The 13,598-nt window shown below is 37.5% G+C and overlaps 1 protein-coding gene across 1 annotated transcript in view; it reads left to right on the top strand.

Moving 5' to 3' along the window:
• LOC135207488 (extended synaptotagmin-2-B-like) overlaps positions 1–13,598 on the top strand; it is a 103,535-nt gene that overhangs the window by 20,184 nt on the left and 69,753 nt on the right.

Genomic DNA, 13,598 nt, shown 5'->3' on the forward strand with positions numbered 1-13,598 from the left:
ACGCCAGTCGCTTAGAGGAATGAAGGAAAGGCAAGGCAATAAATCTCACTGCAACAGACCTAGGTGAAGAGCGGAGCCACATTCTGAGCTGCTTGTACCTGCTTTTGAGTTCTTTGTTTTTTCTATTTGAGTTTTCGTTTTGTGGGGGCGGGGGCAGGATGTTGGTTGCTTATTTTGTTAAATATATACATTTTGTCGACTACCTCAGTGGCGTGATCGGTATTGTCTTGGCCTGCCACCTCGATGGCCGCGAGTTCGATTCTCGGGCATTCCACTGAAGTGTGAGAGATGTGTATTTCTGGTGATAGATGTTCACGAATCTCGACGTGGTTCGGAAGTCACGTAAAGCCGTTGGTCCCGTTGCCGAATAACCACTGGTTGAATGCAACGTAAAAACACCATACAAACCAAACCAATTCTCTCTCTCTCTCTCTCTCTCTCTCTCTCTCTCTCTCTCTCTCTCTCTCTCTCTCTCTCTCTCGCAATGACTAATTTAAATCCGGTGTTACGAAGCTTTGAGATTGCAGTCGGTGAGAATGTTTGCGATTTGTAATCAAGTGTTAGAAAATTTTTAGGTTTAAGTTTGTTTATATTTCGATTTTAAGGGTTGTGCCAATCAAGTGAACTTCCATGTTGGTATTCCGTGTCCTTGCTTTGGTCGTGAGTTGTTCTTCGCCTTGTGATTTTGTTGTACCCTGAAATGACGTGTTACTGTACCCGGCCTTCTGCCAAATGGTTACTGTGGGCATGAGTCACCTTCTCTTGATATTACCAGCGGTGATACAATTTTCATTATGTTTTAACAATTTACTTAGTATTCATCAATTAATACCTTCTGTTACTTCTTCCTAATAAACACCATATTCTTTGGAAGTTTGATAATCAAGTCAGTTGGCCCTGTGTGCGTGTTCCGTATGATTTGGGGTCTTACATTTTCTTTTTGAAATCAATAAATAAGTAATAACATTAATAATAATACACACAGCCCTTCCACTGGAGCCTGTGCAACGAAAGATCAGGCTACCTTGCAGTCAAGTAAGTGGGCGTACGGCAGCCACCAAAATGAAGGAGTGATAGAAAACGATCAGGCAAAGATCCTCTGGGAGCTATGGTATTCAAGAACGGATAGGTTTGTGATAACGTGTCCAAACAGGACCAAGACGTGACGTGATTGACAAAGTCAGAAGAAGTACCACTCATTGATGTCGCAATACCATGGGACACCAGAGTTGAGAGAAAGAGAGGGAAAAAAATGGATAAGTACAAGATCTGAAAATAGAAATAAGAAAGATATGGGATATGCCAGTGGAAATCATACCCTATAAAACATAGAGCACTAGGAAGCAAACGATCCCAAGATCCTGAAAAGGAATCTAAAAAGAAAAACTAGAGGCTGAAGTAGCTCCAAGGACTCATGCAGAAGAAGTGTGATCCTAGGAAACGGCAACACCACAATTAGTAAGAAAAGTGATGGACTCCTAATGGAGGCAGGATGCAACCCGGAACCCCACAAACTATAATACCACCCAGTCGAATTGGAAGGACTGTGATACAGCAAAAAAAAAAAAAAAAATAATAATAATAATAATTCAAATACCTGGGAATAATAGAAGGAGGGGATATAAAACACCAAGAGATGAAGGACACGATCAAGAAAGAATATATGCAGAGATTCAAGGCGATACTCAAGTCAAAACTCAACGCCGGAAATATGATAAAAGCATAAACACTTGGGCAGTGCCAGTAATCAGATACAGCGCAGGAATAGTGGAGTGGACGAAGGCAGAACTCCGCAGCATAAACCAGAAAACTAGGAAACATATAACTATACACAAAGCACTACGCCTAAGAGCAAATACCGACAGACTATACATAACACGGAAGGAAGGAGGACTGCGTCAACATCGAGAACAGCACTGGGACAATATCTGAAAACCAGTGAAGACGAGTGCCTCGAGAGTGCATGGGAAGAAGGACTGATAAAAGAAGACGAAGACCCAGAAATATACAGAGACAGGAGAGTGACAAACAGAACAGAGGACTGGCACAACAAAACAATGCACGGACAATACATGAGGCAGACTAAAGAACTAGCCAGCGATGACACATGGCAGTGGCTACAGAGGGGAGAGCTCAAGAAGGAAACTGAAGGAATGATAACAGCGGCACAAGATCAGGCCTTAAGAACTAGGAAGTGCAATGGGAAAATGAAACCATAAACCAAATAGCAAGCGAATGTCCGGCACTTGAACAGAGCCAGTACAAAAAGAGACATGATTCAGTGGCAAAAGCCCTCCACTGGAGCCTGTGCAAGAACCGTCAGCTACCTTGCAGTAATAAGTGGTACGAGCACCAACCTGAAGGAGTGATAGAAAACGACCAGGCAAAGATTCTCTGGGACTATGGTATCAGAAGAGATAGGGTGATAAGTGCAAATAGACCAGACGTGACGTTGATTGACAAAATCAAGAAGAAAGTAACACACATTGATGTCGCAATACCATGGAACACCAGAGTTGAAGAGAAAGAAAGGGAAAAAATGGATAAGTATCAAGACCTGAAAATAGAAATAAGAATGATATGGGATATGCCAGTGGAAATTGTACCCATAATCATAGGAACACTAGACACGATCCCAAGATCCTGAAAGGGAATCTAGAAAAACTAGAGGCTGAAGTAGCTCCAGGACTCATGCAGAAGTGTGTGATCCTAGAAACGGCGCACATAGTAAGGAAAGTGATGGACTGCTAAGGAGGCAGGATGCAACCTGGAACCCCACACTATAAATACCACCCAGTCGAATTGGAGGACTGATAAAAAAAAAATTATAATGCGCAAGTGAGAGCTTGATTATGAAACTTCTATTCACGAAGAAATCCATAAGGTTTGCTCTCGGCAAAAATTATATGAAGTAGACAGTCTGCTGAGAAATCACGATGCATATTCCACAGTGTCTAGTTTCCTTCCCTCTTTTCTGTGGGTTTCTTGCCTCCTCCTAAGAGGGTAGTTATTCTCCTTAAGGAGATTCCTCCCACGTTCAAGACTCCGGAGGTTTTAGGCCTACCAGTCGGTGGGTCCGGAGGCCTATACTTTCCCTTCCGCTCCAGTGTTGCCAACTGTAGGGTAATTATCCTACGCGTAGGGTAGTCTGAGCAAAATCTGAGACAGCAGGGCAATATTGTCAAGTGTAGGGTAATTGTGACAAGGTAGGTTTAGATCAATATGCTTATTAGTATTCATGATATTGCATGTAAACATAATCTAAAGATTTATTTATCATCATAGCCGCCGAATGTTGGGTTCATTTTCAATTATGTAGGGTAATTTCTCGTCTCCTGTAGGGGGCGTAGGGTTAGAGTTGTTGGCGTCACTGGTCACTGGTCCGCTGTCTTGAATTTCATGGTGTGATTGTGCTCGGGAGCTGTTCTTTTCAAGTCTGTTTGAAATGAATTGTCGTTGGTGTGGATTTCCTTGAATACTTTTAAAAGTTATTAGGATACAGAATACGCAACTTTCCAAGGCATTTGCTCTCTGCTTGAAATTATGTAATAATTGGAAGAAAATATTTTAGGGTCATAGAGAGAGAGAGAGAAAGGGATGTCTCAAAGACTTATTAGTCCATCCGAGGAGACATCGTGTGCTCACTTCCCTCTAGGTCTTACTGTGAAGAGAGAGAGAGAGAGAGAGAGAGAGAGAGAGAGAGAGAGAGAGAGTTCACAAGGAGTTACAAGGATTATAATATATGGGGATGGATCAAAGACTTGTTATTCCATCGAGGAGACCTCGTTGGTTCTCACTTATCTAGGTATTACTGGAGAGAGAGAGAGAGAGAGAGAGAGAGGAGAGAGAGAGAGAGAGAGAGAGAGAGAGAGAGAGAGAGAATACGTATCACCATGTTTAAACAACTCCAGTGTAGGGCTGCCGACGGCAGATCTTCAATCTCCTCATCAGGAAATGTAGTTACGGCCGGAATCTAATGAGTTTTCCTTTCAGCACCGAAATTTTTCGGGTGTACTGCTGAGGGCAATGTATTTATTTTTTTCTATTAAGCGATCTCCTCTTTCTGTATTTCCCTTTACCTTCTGGAACTTTTTTTTTCTAATGAAATCATATTTTGTTGAAGCTCGAATTTCAAGCCAGTGGGCCCTGTGGGCTTGTTCCTTTTCAATAGGGTTCATCTTCTGAATATATAAATAATAATAATAATATAATAATAATAATTATATATTAATTAATAATATAATAAATAATAATAATCATAATAATAATAATTAACAAAATAATAATGAATAATAATAACAAAATAATAATATAATACAAACAAATAATAATAATAATACAAATAAAATAAATAATAATAACAAATAAATAAATAAGGAAATAATACAAATAATACAAAATAAATAAATAATAATACAAATAATAAATAAATAATACAAATAAAATAAATAAATAACAAATAAATTAATAATAAATAAAAATAATAATAAATAATTATAAATAATAAATTAATGGGAAAGTAAATCCAAAGTAGTGTGTATGTTTGATTTTGTTATTTGAAATATATAAAGCAGAAAAAAACTTTCTGCTTTATATATTTTAAATAACAAAATCAAACAGACATAATATTGTGGATTTACTTTCCCATTTTATTGACTCACGAGATTATGAGTGTTCTCTGAAATAATAATGATATAAAAGATGACTAATGTCGTTTAGGGCGTGGCCCTCATGGACAGGTGATGATACAACGGGCACAGGTGTCTCCTCCTCCCAAATATAGGTCGGAGTCCGACCAATACATCTGTGGAAATCTGAATGTACCTTTGCACCTTTCTTTCAAGAGTGAGATAATTTTTGTTGATGCTGAATTGCCTTGGTTTGTTTTCTGCAGAATATATTATTTTTAATAAAAGCACTTTTTAATATAAGCTCTTTTGACGTCAATCTGACGCAAGCCTGTGGTTGCTGAAGTATTCTGTGGTTATAAGTCAAGCGCAAGAATCAGCGAGTTACTTTCACCGCCAGACAATTTTCAAAGCATTTACCTTACCTTTCAGAGAGAATCATCTTTTTAGGTTTTTTAAAATTATGTAACAAACTCCCACGTGATGTCGGACGTTTTTCTACATCGTACAGATTCATAAATTTTATTACCAGTATATGTTGTGGAATATTAATAAGAGTGATGTAATTGTAGCAATTGGAAGTTTGATTTAAAGCACTTGTGATTGAAATGGCTCAGGACATGGTTATTTATGCAACCCGATGAATTCATTAGGGGAAAGTAGTATTTTGTGGTCAGTGTTATTGCTTCCTTGTTAGAGTGATGGTCGCTTGATGTACCTGTGAACATCCCCTTCGTTCCTGTCTTAGCTTAACGTTAGTGAATATTCTGTAGGAATGTGTGTGTCTATATATAGTATATGTGTATGGTATAGGTGTATGTATATATATGTATATATATATTATATTAGTATATATATATATAGAACTGAATATCATAGTATATAATAGAACTGCATAGTAGTGTGTATGATTAAAGGATATATATGAGCACAGTGAAAAAATAAATTGAGTTAATTTGCCGTTATGATCTGGAAATGCCTAAATAATTGCAAGAGGTAAGGTGAAAGACGCACGACATGGAGTGTGACAGGGACTGACGTGCTGGTAATGAGCGCTCAGTGAAGATTTACACAATACTACACATACCTCTGAAGCACTTGCAAAGATTGTGCCCGGAGACTTAACCTAGACTAATGTCTTGAGTGCCCACGAGCCAGTATCCTTTTTAGGAAAAAACCGCGTATATATTTATAGTAAGCAACGCATTGAGACCTGAAAGAACCTATTTAATGTTGGCGATGACTAACGAAGTAATTACAGTATACCCTCTGAGCGGTCAAGTGAGCGGAGAGGATACGTAGCAGACTCGTCGACGATAGGTTCATGGTCTGTTTGTTTATTTTTTTTGTCTTTATACGTTGGTGTATATCTCCGAGGGGACTCTTCATTTTTGTAAAGTTCAAAGTTGAGAGCTTACTGCTTATAAAGCCTGCAGTCATAAGCCTTTTTTTTATTGCTTGGTTAGGCTTTGAGTCATACTTTATCTTGATTGAATTTTGGTTATCGCCGGGGAGCAAAAGAAAGTTTTCGAACGTTAATTTGGTATGAATTTTTCATAATAAGTGAATATATAAATGAAAGTCTATAGTCTTTCAGGATATAATGTAGTGTTTTGAACCAGATAAAATACTTCTAAGAAGCAGAAGACATTAGCTGCCAATATCTTGGAACATTATGGCCGTTAACTGTATGAATTTTTTTATTGATCCAGTTAATGATAAAATTTCAGTGCTTTAACGTTCATAGACGTTGCTATTGTTGTGACACTTATTAGAATTAAGAAATACATCGTATGTGGACTATAGATATCATCATTCAGGGAATAGTGCAATTCAGAGAGAGAGAGAGAGAGAGAGAGAGAGAGAGAGAATCATCTGTTTAATAAGTTGTCAGTGCTTTGACCCTCGACTTAATCTGGCAGAAACATTTACGACGATAGCGTTATGTAAATAAACGACTAGATTTATACATGAAATGCCGAGACTTCGTAGCTTGGGAATATAGGAACCCCCCCCCCCCCCCCAACCCCCCCGGGCCTACGACACCCCATTTCGGCACCGGAACCCCGGTTATGCTCGAGGCATCCGGAAGATTATAGCCAATCCTCTTGTCGGCGGTGCAGTCTATTCTTAGCAAGACTTTTACCGAATCCCTTTCAGCGAATAACTGTCTAGGGAGGTTTGGGATGCGATTGACTGCCAGTTGGAGTATTAAGCTAGATTTATCTACAGTCATCGGAGGCTGTGCAGACATTTTTCTATGGCCTGTTACGAAGGAAGAAATATTGAAGGTGTTATTCCGTGGCGCCTTGGTTCCACTCGGGATTTCTACGACTGTTCTTCCGCCTCCACCTTTTGGTGATAAAAATATCGGGTGCTGAGTCTAGTACGATGGGGAGAGAAATTGCGTTGGACCTTGAGAGTTTGAGTTTTAAGAGCCAATACAGAATGAGAAATGTAATATTTTATTTCGTATTGTGCTTACTAATATATGTATGGACTATTTAATAAGTTTTTTTTTTATCTTTTATTAGAAAAAATATAATCATTACATAATACGTAGGCTGTCGCAGAATATTACAAAATTAGATATATATACAATATTTACAATTACTATTGGTTAGAATGAATTAGAAATAAAAATCAGTGTACTTTTTGCTAAATAGATTTTCAAATTTTTTAAAAATAACTTAGTTTACTTTTAACAAAGGCACACGTTTCTTCTTTTGAATGTTTGTTCGTACTAATCCAGACTGCATATATATATATATATATATTATATATATATACTATAATATATATATATATATATTATTATATATATTATATATGCACCAGCGATCATATTATAGCACTATTCCGGTAATTTTAGTATTATATTTTAAATTGAACATGATGGCATTCGAGAATTTATCCCTATTGATCTCACACCAAAAGATTAGTGCATTTTGGGACTATTTAGTAAGTTATAGAAAATACGTCAGGTTTTCTATCTTGTAAGGAGTGGCGCCTTAAGTGAAGTTTCTGATGCCAATTCCCCGAGGAAGTGACGACTGACGAGCCCTCTAGGGAATGGTTGGCGTGCTGTGCCTTCCCTTCTCTTCTTTTCTTTTGAGTGCTATAACAGTGATTCTCCTATTTTTTTTTTTTTTTTTTTGGTTCTGTATCATCAATTTTAAATTGACACCACTTTTTTAGGCCTACAGATTATGAATAACTTGAAGTAGCAAAACTTTCCCTTTTTCCTGTCATCAATTTTAAATTGAAACCAGTTTTTTAGGCCTACAGATTATGAATAACTTGAAGTACCAAAACTTCCCGTTTTCCTCTGGGTCACCGGTTTTAAATTGAAACTTTTTTAGGCCTGCATATATTGAATTTATCAAGTACCAGACTTTAGGGTTTTGCCATGTTGGCTCGATCTGTTAGCTATATGTAATTTTCACTTTATAGACTGTGTGTCTTTTGAGAGGTAAATGGTGTAGGCATGCTTTAAACTTTTACTGTAAATTATGAAGGTCTTTTTTGGGATGGTATAATCATGTCATTGATTATAGTTTACAGCTGACAGACTTCACCATAAATGATTTTAGATTTGAAAGTGTTCTTTTCTCTTGTTTTAACTATCCTGTTTTAAAGTTTTAAGGAAGATTCAGCATTTACACTTGGTAATTTAATTATGTTTTTTCTTTAGATTGATCAATGTCTAGTTGTGGGAAACTTTGATGAAACTTTCGCCTAGGAAATTAAACACGTACCTCTAGCGTAGTTTATTTGTTTTAACGAAATTTTTCATGAATTTTTTTTCTTAATACACAGTACGAACAGTTAATACACTAGTTTGTAGTTTTCAGATACGTTAATCCTATGTTGTAACATATTGCGTGTTAACATATTCAGCCTACCATGCAGAGGAACTGTTTTTAGGGGTCAATAAAAAAATGGCACTAATAACGTAATGTGGTATGGTCTTCGCAAAAATTAACATCTGCGATGAAAACTATTTTTTGTGTTAATATTTTTTCATATGTGCAATAAAGGCTACAGTGATATATTTTAATACTTAAACAAAATGAAGTTACAACGGTCCGCACTTGTGGGTGGTACTTTATGTCCATACTCCATAGGGTTGGGACTTGCCGTACCGATCATATCATCCATTATCGTATTTGTGACGGTACTGCCACATTAATATGATTAACCACCAGCATCATCCTTACGCTCATATAATATTTAGTTTCAAATGCAGAATGCAGAAGAAACACTGACGGATTGTCAGTCTAGCCACTGTGGATTCGGGTCTCTGCCTCAACGTGAAGTGTTGCCAAAACATTCTCTTTGTGTGCGCACTGCTGCTGATTCTTCCGATCTTCCCTTTTAGACGCATTAGTCAGGCGAATAAGCAGCATGCCAGATCAAACGTTGAACCCTCATTAACGCATGGTACACGAAGGGAGACGTGTAGTAGTTGTTGTCGTAGAAGCTTTAAATTGAAGTTTGTTAATATTGTAGATTTTGAAAATACTTGACGCATATGCGATGTGTCGTCGTTTAAAAATTAGACGCATATACGTGTTGTAACAGTTAAAAACATTTTTTTTAGACGCAAATGCAGAGTATATACGTATTGTTTTTAATTCTTGTATGCCAAGTAGTAAAGAATCATTAATAGTTAGTAAATGTGGGTCTCGGTACAGAATATCAGAATTTAATACAATGAGTGAATTATTTAACCAGTTATAGTAGGTTTATGTTGATGTACTTATTGCGGAAATGCGTTTGTTACTTTTCCAATTTATAGGCACTTGCAGTGCGTAAACCATTGTGCTGAGCTGTGCCAAGTCAGGTCGTCTGTGACAACTCGCGTGATTAGATTCTTTGGCATTTTTGTTTAGAGGTGATGAGGGACAACAGAAAATGGAAAAAGAAGCAAATGGAATAAATGTGACCCAAACATACCAGTAAAGTAAAAGGAGACTTGAACTAAGCAGTCTGGGAATTGTCGATGCATCTCGGAAATGTTTGAAATGCTGTTGTTTTGATAGCGCTACTAAACCTCCTCTATTTTTAATGTATATTCATTTTGTGCATAGGTGATTGGCAGAGGATAGAAAACTGATACTATATCCTTTTTCTGGATAGAAGATCTTAAGTATGTCTTAACGCCATATGCGTCAATTTCTTGTGCTGCAGTTGTTTTTCAAATGTTCTCTCTCGCGCCAGAGCGTGATCGTTCACGACTGAAAGACACGAACTTTCCAACATCCAGAGATGGTTCAGTTTCAAACAAACTCGAATGCTGTCGGTGACGGAGTGGGCGGAGCAGAGGGTGTGTGGTGGGAGGTGAACTTCGCTTATGGATGCCTGTTGCTCCCGATGTCGAAGGAATCGAATAATTTTGCAAAGCTAATGGGGAACGATGTGGAAAAACATCGTGGAGTTTATGTGAATCATAAATACTTCATGTTTTCTTTGAGAATGCCAGAAACGGCTAGATTATCTAGGGCCACAAAGCTTTTTCTGTTTTTCAATGAGGCTTAGCCTAGTTGGAAAGATGGTTCAGTGTTTAGAAAATAAATGCTTCTATTTTCTTTGAGAATGCCAGAATAGGCTAGATATCTAGGGCTTTTTAAATTAGACTTACCCTAGTTGGAAAGATGGTTCGGAGTGTTTAGACTCGAAAAGCAATGTGGGTGCGCTGCAACGTTGAGTGTGTGTGTGTGTGTGTGTGTGTTTGCGTTTTGTTGTGTATACTGTATAAGCTTCTGGCTCCCGTCCAGACGACGGTCGATATGGTTCTTCGAAGGAAGGGGGCCGTGGATGGATAGGCGTGTAGGGGGAAGGGGAGCAGACTTGTGAGCTGTCTCGGTGCCATCGCCCCCTGTTGGGTCACGAGGGTGTGTCCTAATGCAGTCCCTACTTATTAGACGTTATGGGAGGTATTCTCTTACATTAAGGAGCTCTCGACACTGATGGCCTGCAGTGGCTTTGAATGAAAACGCGAAAGCGAATAATTGTGAAAAGATGTCAGTATATCTTTTAGAATTATAATTATATATTTTGATTTTTGGTAACTTCATCGTTGTTTGGTGGGTGGGGTTCAGAGAGTTCGTGAGTGCGAGTTAGGCCCTTCATTATTTAAATTGGTTTAATTCAACTTTGATGTGTATGCGCAACACGGAGAAAGTTTTACATACTGGCTAAAAGGAAGAACTGTTGTATTTTTTCTTAACTTTAAAGTTTTCTGCTTTGTCGGTTTATGATCATGCTCACATGCCAACTTTTGGAGATGTTCATAGAAAATATTAATTTCTTGTGCTCTTGCATTTTATGGAATAATTAACAGGCTTAAATATATAAGCAAAGTTAATCAGTACAATCTGAGTAATATAATGGTCAACAAAGGCATGTCAATTGCAGGGAGCGTGCCAAGTTAGTTAAGAGCTGACAAACACAAAACTTTTAAGCAACGCTACTGAAGTATGTTTTAAGGTAGCGTTAGTATTGTGGCTTCTGTTAACCAGAGACCACGAATAGCCACGGCACTGCCCTTAAGGATACGTCCGAGCTCTACAATATTGGGGAACAAGATTTATGTGATAAGCTGTCACTTTAGAAGAATCTCGGTTCTTTTCCCAGCGTAAAGCGGAAAACGTACCCAGAGAGGAAGAAGGCCCAGAAACTTGATAGTAGCGCGATGTTAGCGTATTAGCACAATCAAGAATTATCGTGCTCGTAATTAGCGTTGTCACATGTTGAAGGAGAAAGATTCCTACAGCATTGTACAATTACGTAGTTACAGATTTTAGCTATTTGTCTGCTTGCATCATTTAGTTGGCTAATAGTATTATGTTTTACTAAGATCTATCTGTTATAAAAATTCACGACCCAATGTCAACGTTTAGTCATTTTGATTGTTTATTTTATTTACAGTTCATGTGTATGATATGCATACATGTATATAAATGACGATTTAAAGTGCTGTATCAGTTATATATTTTACTGTATATTTTGACATTGATTCCGAACGCATTTCACGTCCGCATATCAGAAATGAACCTTCACACAAAAAATGAAAGCGTCTAAACTTTCATATATTAACGTAATGCGAGTTTAACCATCCACAAAATGCTATAGCAGTATCCAGTATCTTTCTCCATCCAGTGGGACAGGGAGACAAACATTCGAGACCCATTAACTTTTGAAGGATAGAGAATAAAATCTTTTGTCAGAAACCATGAAACCGTTTAATCCCAGCGGGTTCAAACTAGTGTTGGCGGTTATTTACAACCTATGCCTTTACGCTCCGTGCTTCTCAAGTGCTTTGGCATTTACCTGCGTTCAGTGGAGGAATCTCCATAATTAATGCCAGCTCTCTCTCTCTCTCTCTGTCCTTCGAAACCAAAAGACATTTGCCAATGATTAGAGAGAGATGTTTACGATTGCTAACATGACTCAGATGATTGACCCTTGGAGAGCTGTGTTTAATGGTAATGGTAAATAGAGAGAGAGAGAAAAAAATCATGCTGTGGTTAGCAGCATCGTCATCAGTTGGATCGAAGGCAACTCGCGATATACTACTGTATGGGAAATGAATATGATTCTTATGACATATATGCTGACTCCAAGCTGACGTTACCCTGCTTACATTGCTCGGCTTTAATTGAATCCGGGGCCGACAGATGACTATACTCTGTATTTTTCCATCTGTCCATCCGCCTGTGGTGCTCGCGCATGGTAACACTGCGTCCCGGGCTTTAAATAGTTACGCTAAGTGTAAGTTTTAGGTAAAAAAAAAAGTATATCTTGGTGTACATTTGCACCTGAAAAGTGTTTTAATAATTTACTGTATGCGAATTACACAGTTAATATTCGAAATTGTATAATATTTAAAGCCCGGAACGCAGTGTTACCATGCGCAAACACCACAGGCGGATGGACAGATGGAAAAAACAGAGTATAGTTTTTTTTTACCGTGGATAATTCAGGATTACGAAGGTATACTTGAATAAAAATAGTCTATGTTCGCACCCTTGATTTTTTTTTAAGTGTGGATCTTTCTATTCTAGTTTAACTTTTCATCAGATATTGGTCATGAATTGAATGGGCGTGCAAAAGCCCCTGGTTGAACTTACATTATTTATATAAATTTTAATGTTGACGGTTTTTTTTTTATTTTGCAAAGCTGCTTTTGATTCATTTTACGGGACTGTGCAAGAATAGTTGGTTAGGTCAGAGGGATTCGATAAAGGGAGAAAAACACACAACATATGTAATGTGTTGCAGCAGTTTCACCTTAAAAGAAGTATATAATCTAAACCACCTATCCCATTTTAATTATACTGTATATTCCATAGTCAATGCTGATATAATTTAATTTTTTTTTTGTCATTCGGGGTACCTAAAGATGAATATTTGAGACACTACCGAGTATCGTTTTATAGCAAAGTTGGGAATTATGAATTAGAAAACTGTCATTAATGATAATAAGTAAAGGTTGGTAAGAAGAGTAATGAATAACGTGAAAATCCAATGATTTTGAACTCTTAAAAAATCAAAATTTGGCAGCTTGTCTTGAACTCTCTTTTTTATAGTTTTATATAAGACACTTGCTGACTTATCTCTTAGTATTCACTTCAGATTTCATCATTAAGTTGGGTCATTAACATTGTTGTCATGTGATGGCAATCGACGAGTCGGAAGCCATAAACTACTTTCATGTCATAGATAAGGGCACATGCATAACTTCGACCCCATTATAGTCATTCAGTTACACCTGCCCTCTCTCTCTCTCTCTCTCTCTCTCTGGCCTCCAGTATGTAAATGTCCATAGATAAAGTTTGAATGAGTTGTAATTTGTTATAAATGTCTTTATTTAAAGCTTGAATGTGTAGATAGCATCATTTTGATTTACAGTTTTAGCTTGATTGACAGGAAAATTGAATTTACCCTTGTTATCGAAATATATTT

This window comes from Macrobrachium nipponense, chromosome 32, assembly GCF_015104395.2.
Source record: "Macrobrachium nipponense isolate FS-2020 chromosome 32, ASM1510439v2, whole genome shotgun sequence".
In the NCBI taxonomy this organism is placed as follows: Eukaryota; Metazoa; Arthropoda; class Malacostraca; order Decapoda; family Palaemonidae; genus Macrobrachium; species Macrobrachium nipponense.